The 9,661-nt window shown below is 47.5% G+C and overlaps 1 protein-coding gene across 2 annotated transcripts in view; it reads left to right on the top strand.

The window, feature by feature from the left end:
* Positions 1–761: 761 nt before the first annotated feature.
* Positions 762–9,661, top strand: part of man1a2 (mannosidase, alpha, class 1A, member 2) — a 127,901-nt gene continuing 119,001 nt past the window's right edge. The window contains exon 1 of one of the 2 annotated variants that reach the window (XM_086123596.1): positions 762–1,267. The gene's annotated coding sequence lies outside the window, so the exon portion shown is untranslated. The remainder of the gene's footprint in view (positions 1,268–9,661) is intronic. The other variant, XM_086123595.1, reaches the window with a different exon arrangement.

The raw sequence follows: 9,661 nt of genomic DNA, 5'->3' as shown, positions 1-9,661 counted from the left end.
CCACCCCCATATAATTTATTTTGTGATTTCCTCTCTTGATTTTCTGTTTGGCGCATTACGTTTTTGCTTTTCTGAGTGTCATTGAAGTCATCGTTGATTTACGTTTTCGGGGGCGGTCACTCTCGAGCAGAAGGCACGGAGACCGAGAAGGAGAAGGACGTGCCTGTCCAGTAGTCGCTTGAGTTGTGTATACGTTTTAAAAAGAACCAACACGACAGCTCATTCGTTTTTTGTCGTTTTGCTCCGCTGCAGAAACTGCCGTGTGACCGCAAGTGGAGCTGCACCGACGCTGTGCCGGTGCAGACACGCTCAGCGGCTTTGTACGTGTGAACGCTCCACACAATTTGCTGCGGTGCAAAATATATCGCAACAAAATACATCGGTGCAGCGCCGGAGCAAATGTGTGCCGTGTGAACACCCCTGCTATCGAACTCTCTCTCGTCTCCCTGTCTCTCCTGTTCGTGTGCTGCACACAGCGTGCTGCTGTGAATGTCTCTAACTCCTCCTCCCTCTTCACTGCAGCGCGTGTGTGTGAGTGTGTTCATGTGTGTATGTATGTGTGTGTGAGTGTAACCTTCCCCTCCCTCTTCTACCACGGATCTTGACCAATCACGTGCGGCTTTAACCGAAATGGTGAAAAAAACAGGAGAAAAAAAAAGTCGGCTCCTATTATGAGCGGCTCCCTATTAGGAGACGGCTCCTGTCGTTCAGTTCAAAGAGCCGGCTCTAAGAGCCTGTTCGTTCGCGAACGACACATCACTACTTTATAGAGGAGCGGCAGCAATAGCGGGGAAGCTTCAGACGGTCGGTCCGCCAATCAGGTCCAATCGAGCGACCAGACAGCAACTTCCGCCGCCTCTTCGGAGCGTGATTTTTTTTCTCTCCTTCATTATTTTTCTTCACCCCCCCTCCCCCAAGCAACGTAGAATCATTTGTGGGCATCATGAACGCACCCGGAAAGTCACCCGCCTTGACCGGACTGCCTGGGAATTAGAAGGCACGTCATATTTTGCCCGAAAATATGAGTGCAACGTTGATGCGGCACGGCAGCGACTAAAGACCGCCTCTGTCGGCGGTACACAAGGCAGACTCGCTATTCTAGCATTAGCAGCCTTGTAACATAGCTAACGGAACCAGCCCATTGGTCTGTGACCGTTCGGCGTAGGACATCGAGTCTTCAACTCTGCGTGCAATGATGTCAGCACGCTGAACGTGCGTGCGGAATTACTATTTTCCTCAGGTTACGTCTCCCGTTGAATGATACCCGGTAAGTGAAACATTTGTTTTTAAAAAACGAGTATACGCCGCTTGTGAGCTAGCAGGGTAGCTAGCTAGTCCGCTAATCATCCCTGCCAGAATGCGACCCTCCACGAATGAACTCCTGCCATACCACAAAACACACGACAGCGATGCATCCGTTTGATCAGATCGAGACTTTTAAATTCACACGGTGTGGTTAGATGTCACTGCTTGTTATCGCCGCATGTGTTGGCCCTCTTAGAGGAGCGAGTCGCGTCATGATTAGTAACCCATCCATCCATCCATTCACTGAACGCTTGGATTCGAAGCGAACGTCTGCTTTGCATGCACCGTCACGATGCGTGTTTGAAACCTGAACAGCAACGGAAGGCGTTTGGCACGAATCCATTCACACAATCACCTCTGCAAACATCTGCTTTTCTCGGACTACTGTTGTTGTTGTTATTATTATTGGAAAATCTTGTGTGTGGTGGCAATACAGTAAAATAAGGTTTGACACAAGTAAAGTGTTGAGTTTGTCGTTTAACATGTTTTTGTTGGCCATAGCATTACACTGTCGTGGTTCTCAACTACTGTCACCTTTTCCCCGTATTTTTCTCGGGGACAGAATGAAATGCTTCATCTAATGAATGAATGAATACATAAATAAATAAAAACAAGTTTAACTCCGTTGGTTAATGTCTGAAAACCGGGATCAATTGTCACATAAATTCATACTCATGTCTGCTTAAACTTAACCTCTAAAAATATTCCTCCCCATAGGAACCCACTGTAGAGGAAAAAATTTAACATCAGTTAATATCCGAAAACTACGCCCAATCGTTATCCAAATTTACATGGACACCTCTGCTCGTGTGGGCATCATCCTCTGAAAATATCGAAATGGTTGCTCAAATATTTTGGATTTTATGATCATTAAATATTTTCCCTCCCCTTAGAAAAAGCTCAGTGTCACATGCTGTCAGAAAACTGCCTTCAATCTTCACCATTTATGTGGCCATCTCTATGTCAATTTCAGCTGCTGCTTTGCCTGGGCAGGAACAGTGATTTCATTCCGCCTTGCTCCCCTTTGCTTATTTAATTGTTCATATTAATTTCAATTTACTCTTCTTTCCTGACTTGAAAGTTATTCGTAATAATGAATTTCCACCTGATGTTTGGCTCCCCCTAGAGTACATGGCGCCCTTAGCATCTGTCTCGCTCACCTAATGGGTGAGTCTGCCCTGAAAATAGGCATAGATACCGATGTCCACAATAATTTGGGTGACGATTGATCAGCTTTCTGGTGTTAAGCAATTTAAGCTTTACTCGTGTTAAGCAATTTAAGTTTTACTCTATAGTGAACATCTGAGAGTAATAAGCTTAATGTCGATAACATCCAAAATATTGTTTTGATATTTTCAGAGGTTGAAGTGGGCATTAAGTGAAGACGGTTGATTGCACTTTTCTGACGCGAAGAGACATTTTCGACAGTCACGTTCTTGTTGTTGGTAAGTCGCACCATTTTTAAAAAAGTTAACACTTAGGATTTTGTTTTGGCGGTTGAAAACAGCTTTTTCAAACATCCATCTCGACATTTCTTTTTTTTGTCATCGTGATATCGTCATATTGCCCTCATTATTAGGATCACAGATGAGCTCTCTGAAATGTATATATTTTGTTTGAGAGTTGGTATACTCTGAACCGGTTTCCCCCAGTCGCAGGCCATCTTAACAAAAATTCTTTCTCGCACGTATGGAATTTAGAGTCTTCAGTGAACCTGAATGCATGTTTGTGGAATGTGTGAGGAAGCCTCAATACCTCAAGAAAACTAATACAAGAACACAGAGTACATGTCAACTTCTACACTGGAAATCTAGAGCCCAGATTTGAAGCCCCAGCTTCATAACTGTGAGACATATACGTATACATTAACCATTATTCCACTTTGTCACTCCTTTGAAAACATATGTCTTACTTTTAAACTAAGCATTTCTCCATGTTTAAAGTGCCTTTCAGAGCACCTTATAAAGGAATTGGAGAACAAAAAAAAAAGAATTAATCTCGGCTCTGACAAGTTCAACCATAACAATTTTAACAGTATGAATAATTGTGCTGTCAAAGCATAATTTGTATTTATAATGTAGTTGAGTTTGCATTATTAGTTTTCTGACCTGCAGGGATATTCAAATTGGTTTGATGTTTCACTAAAGCATATCTCGAGCCAGGATGTCCACATTCCAAAGGCTGATCTGCAGTGTGATTGTTTACGAAGTCGTTGTGTGTCTATAGCGCACAAAGCTGTTATACTTCTTGTCCCTTACTGAATGTGTTCTTTGTGGGAACTATCGAAAATAGCCATACCAAATATGAACAAGTAATAATTTTTGTGATGCCTTTCAAATTAATATGATTTTTATTAAATAGAACTCACATCTGTCCTGGGCGCTTTCACTGTTCAGGGGGCACTCGGTTTACTATGGGGTTCTGCTCTTACGGTGCCGATGTAACACAAATCTTTATGCAAGTCAGAGCACGTTTTCACTAGTCTATGCTAATGCTAAAAAGAAAATTCAACAATTACAGTAAATCTTTGTTTGAAAAATACTTCTATGCGTATAATTTGATCACACAACATGCATATAAAACAATCTAATGAAAAACAGTAAATCGACCAGTAACTCAGCACGCCATGTCCTCTTGTGCCGCATGACCACATTCTTCAGCCATTCAGCAAAATGAGCAGCATTCATTTACGCCAAATACGCTACTTCAAAGCATATGTACCATTGTAAACGGAGGACCTGCTGTTTTTATTTTACTGCCTCTGCGCCACCAATCAGTTGAGAATCACTGATCTAATATGTTAATTCATGGAGATATCAAACGGCCTCCTGGCCCAGGCCCAGGAGAGCATTATTACCTCCTTGATATACTGTATCACCTTCATATTTCTGAAACTGTCATAATTGAGCATGCACACCAGTGATGATTTAAAGTGCAAGAATCCAGACTTCCCCCAAAAGGTTTGCATTTTGCCCCTAAAAGTTCATTCATTCATTCATTTATTTTCCGATCCGCTTATCCTCACATGGATCGCGGAGGGTGCTGGAGCCTATGCCAGCCGTCTTTGGGCAGCAGGCGGGAGACACCCTGAACCGGTTGCCAGCCAATCGCAGGGCAGACAAAGACGGACAACCATCCACGCTCACACTAACACAGAGGGACAATTTAGAGTGTTCAATCAGCCTGCCATGCATGTTTTTTTTTTTTTTTTTTTTTTGGAATGCGGGAGGAAACCGGAGTACCCGGAGAAAGCCCACGCAGGCCCGGGAGAACATGCAAGCTCCACACAGGGAGGCCGGAGCTGGAATTGAACCCGGTACCTCTGCACTGTGAGGTCGACGCGCTAACCACTGGTCCACCAGCCTCCCCACCCCAAAAAAGTGAATAATAATAATAATAATAATAATAATACATTTTATTTATAAGCGCCTTTCACAACACTCAAGGACACTTTACAATCTAGGACAAACCAAAGAACAATGAAACCACAGATAAAATTATAAAGAATAAAAGAAGAAATAAATTTTAATTGAGTATGTGATTTTGAATAGGTGGGTTTTGAGATGGGATTTGAATGTGATAAGATGATGCGAGCCAATTTTTCATCTGCTAATGCATGTTTGACCAGTAAATTTGTCGATTTTCTTTTTCTTTTTCATTTATCCATCCATCCATCCATCCATCTTCTACCGCTTATCCGGGGCCGGGTCGCGGGGGCAACAGCTTTAGCAGGGAAGCCCAGACTTCCCTCTCCCTAGCTACTTCTTCCAGCTCTCCCCGGGGGATCCCGAGGCGTTCCCAGGCCAGCTGGGTGACATAGTCACTCCAGCGTGTCCTGGGTCTTCCTCGGGGTCTCCTCCCGGTGGGACATGCCCGGAACACCTCACCAGGGAGGCGTTCAGGAGGCATCCGAATCAGATGCCCAAGCCACCTCATCTGGCTCCTCTCGATGTGGAGGAGAAGCGGCTCGACTCTGAGCCCCTCCCGGATGACCGAGCTTCTCACCTTATCTCTAAGGGAGAGCCCGGACACCCTGCGGAGAAAACTCATTTCGGCCGCTTGTATCCGGGATCTCGTTCTTTCGGTCACGACCCATAGCTCGTGACCATAGATGAGGGTTGGAACATAGATCGACCGGTAAATTGAGAGCTTCGCCCTTTGGCTCAGCTCCTTCTTCACCACGACAGACCGATACAACGTCCGCATCACAGCAGACGCTGCACCGATCCGCCTGTCGATCTCTCGCTCCCTCCTGCCCTCACTCGTGAACAAGACCCCAAGATACTTAAACTCCTCCACTTGGGGCAAGATCTCTCCCCCGACCCGGAGGGGGCACTCCACCCTTTTCCGACTGAGGACCATGGTTTCAGATTTGGAGGTGCTGATTTTCATCCCAACCGCTTCACACTCAGCTGCGAAACGCTCCAGTGAGAGTTGGAGAGCCCCGTTTGAAGGAGCCAACAGCACCACATCATCTGCAAAAAGCAGGGATGCAATACTGAGGCCACCAAAACGGACGCCCTCAACGCTTCGGCTGCGCCTAGAAATTCTGTCCATAAAGATTATGAACAGAATCGGCGACAAAGGGCAGCCTTGGCGGAGTCCTACCCTCACTGGAAACGATTCCGACTTACTGCCGGCAATGCGAACCAAACTCTGACATCGGTGGTATAGTGACCGAATAGCCCGTATCAGGGGGTTCGGTACCCCATACCCACGAAGCACCCCCCACAGAACTCCCCGAGGGACACGGTCAAACGCCTTCTCCAAGTCCACAAAACACATGTAGACTGGTTGGGCGAATTCCCACATACCCTCGAGGACCCTGCTAAGGGTGTAGAGCTGGTCCACTGTTCCACGGCCGGGACGAAAACCACACTGCTCCTCCTCAATCTGAGGCTCGACTTCCTGACGGACCCTCCTCTCCAGCACCCCTGAATAGACCTTACCAGGGAGGCTGAGGAGTGTGATCCCTCTGTAGTTGGAACACACCCTCCGGTCCCCCTTTTTAAAAAGAGGGACTACCACCCCGGTCTGCCAATCCAGAGGCACTCTCCCCGTTGACCACGCGATGTTGCAGAGGCGTGTCAACCAGGACAGCCCCACAACATCCAGAGCCTTGAGGAACTCCGGGCGGATCTCATCCACCCCTGGGGCCCTGCCACCGAGGAGCTTTTTAACCACATCGGTGACTTCAACCACAGAGATAGGAGAGCCCACCTCAGGGTCCTCAGACTCTGCTTCCTCCAAGGAAGACGTGTTGGTGGAGTTGAGGAGGTCTTCGAAGTACTCTGCCCACCGGTTCACAACGTCCCGAGTCGAAGTCAGCAGTGCCCCATCCCCACTGTACACAGTGTTAGTGGTGCACTGCTTCCCCCTCCTGAGACGTCGGATGGTGGACCAGAATTTCCTCGAAGCCGTCCGGAAGTCGGCTTCCATGGCCTCACCGAACTCTTCCCACGCTCGGGTTTTTGCCTCGGCGACCACCGAAGCTGCGTTCCGCTTGGCCAGTCGATACCCGTCAGCTGCCTCTGGGGTCCCACAGGCCATAAAGGCTCGATAGGACTCCTTCTTCAGCTTGACGGCATCCCTTACTGCTGGTGTCCACCAGCGAGTACGAGGGTTGCCGCCACGACAGGCACCAACCACCTTACGGCCACAACTCAGATTGGCCGCCTCAACAATAGAGGCACGGAACATGGTCCACTCGGACTCAATGTCTCCCGTCTCCCCCGGAACATGGGAAAAGCTCTGTCGGAGGTGGGAGTTGAAACTCCTTCTGACAGGGGATTCTGCCAGACGCTCCCAACAAACCCTCACAATACGTTTGGGTCTGCCAGGACGGACCGGCATCTTCCCCCACCATCGGAGCCTACTCACCACCAGGTGGTGATCAGTTGACAGCTCCGCCCCTCTCTTCACCCGAGTGTCCAAAACATGCGGCCGCAAATCCGATGATACAACCACAAGGTCGATCATCGAACTACGGCCTAGGGTGTCCTGGTGCCAAGTGCACATATGGACACCCTTATGTTTGAACAAGGTGTTCGTTATGGACAATCCGTGGCGAGCACAGAAGTCCAATAACAAAACACCACTCGAGTTCTGATCGGGGGGGCCGTTCCTCCCAATCACGCCCCTCCAGGTCTCACTGTCATTGCCCACGTGAGCATTGAAGTCCCCCAGCAGAACAAGGGAGTCCCCAGCAGGAGTACTCTCCAGCACACCCTCCAAGGACTCCAAAAAGGGTGGGTATGCTGAGCTGCCGTTTGGTGCATATGCACAAACAACAGTCAGGACCCGTCCCCCCACCCGAAGGCGGAGGGAAGCAACCCTCTCGTCTACCGGTGTGAACCCCAATGTACAGGCACTGAGCCGGGGGGCAATGAGTATGCCCACACCTGCTCTGCGCCTCTCACCATGAGCAACTCCAGAGTGGAAGAGAGTCCAACCCCTCTCGAGAGAACTAGTACCAGAACCCAGGCTGTGTGTGGAGGCAAGTCCAACTATATCCAGTCGGAGCTTCTCTACCTCACACACCAGCTCGGGCTCCTTCCCTGCCAGAGAGGTGACATTCCATGTCCCAAGAGCTAGCTTCTGCAGCCGAGGATCGGACCGCCAGGGTCCCCGCCTTTGGCTGCCGCCCAGCTCGCATTGCACCCGACCCCTTTGACCCCTCCCACGGGTGGTGAGACCATGAGAAGGGGGACCCACGTTGCCTCTTCGGGCTGAGCCCGGCCGGGCCCCATGGGTGTAGGCCCGGCCACCAGGCGCTCGCCAACGAGCCCCACCTCCAGGCCTGGCTCCAGAGGGGGGCCCCGGTGACCCGCGTCCGGGCAAGGGAAACTGAGATCCTTTAATTTTTTTTATCATAAGGGGTCTTGGAGCCGTGCTTTGTCTGGTCCCTCACCTAGAACCTGTTTGCCATGGGTGACCCTGCCAGGGGCATAAAGCCCCAGACAACTTAGCTCCTAGGATCATTGGGACACACAAACCCCTCCACCACGGTAAGGTGACGGCTCACGGAGAGGTCTTTTTCATTTAAACTCATATAAATACATAAAAAGTAGAACATTAAATAAAATGGCATGATTGCTGTTGTTTACACTGATCATCTGTCATGGTGAATGAAGAGAAGCTAGTGTACTAAAGAGGTAGCATTTTCTTTAAATCATTTCAAACTGGCTCAGGTTTGCTGGGCTAAAAAAATAACCAACAATTAGCTGAATGTCGAAAACAATACATTTTTTTTCAGCACAACACTCGTGGCACCTTTGCACAACTTAGAAGGAAAATATCCCGCTAAGAAACTGAAAAATGAGCAAAGTCATTTTTACATTGTTTGAAGATATGAGAACTTAAGAAGCTCGGTGGAAGGCGATCATTGAGTAGATTCCGCTGAACATTGTTCGAGTCAAAAGTAGTCATTTAGCCATCCTTGGACACCGATCGCCTTCAGTAGTGGCTTTAGCATATCTGTATGAACTACACATTTGTTGAGGGTCTTTTTAGTGCACTATGTGTTTTTATCAAGTCACTTTTGACCTGACTTGTGGTGGTGTAACTTGACAATAGAGCGTCCCTAAGTTAAGTGAAAATTACAGCAGCATGAGCCCTCTCCCCGAGTGCCCCATAATGGAGTAGCAATGTAGCGTGATCATATAACATGCAACAAAGCATGCCTAAAGCCTCATGTTGTCGACTCCCTTATTGTCATTGCTCACAAATTACAGCCAGGCAACCTACTTGGCGTTCAGTAACGTGCGGTGATGTTCCTGGCACTAACTCCTTTGAAAGGGGAATTACAGGGGCAATGTAGTCTTTCTTTTTTTCTTTCTATCTTCCTTTCTTTCTTTTCAGTTCTGTTTCGAAGAAAAAAACACTCTGGATCAAAATTGGTAAATTCAACATTGCAATAAGAATAAGAAAACCTTTATTCGTCTCACAATGGAGAAATTCCCAATTTACAGCAGCAAAGTTATGAAAGGAAGAAAGTAGAAGAACAAAAAGTATAGGAGTTGCTGTAGATGGTGCTCTTGCGGCGCCATCTTGAAGTCATAATAACATAATAAAAAAATAATACAACACAACACAAGACACAGACAGTCATTCAATCTTAACCACTTAACCATAATACGAGAGTAGCTCATACTACCGGAGACAAATTCCTTGTGTTCTACATACTTGGCCAATAAAAATGATTGTGACTATTAATTTATTCGAGCCAAACACATTTACCTCAATACAAGTGAATGGAAGCGATTACTGGAGTCTCTACTATATAGATAGCAGCTTGGTCTATATGCCCTCAACAAGCCAACCAGCTTCTTCTGCGTATTGCACCAATGGAGCTCAG

Source organism: Hippocampus guttulatus, chromosome 11, assembly GCF_054856545.1.
Source record: "Hippocampus guttulatus isolate MCC_2025c chromosome 11, RoL_Hgut_1.0, whole genome shotgun sequence".
Taxonomy (NCBI): Eukaryota; Metazoa; Chordata; class Actinopteri; order Syngnathiformes; family Syngnathidae; genus Hippocampus; species Hippocampus guttulatus.
The sequence above is the reverse complement of the archived record's forward strand: the minus strand, read 5'-3'. Positions and strand labels throughout refer to the sequence as shown.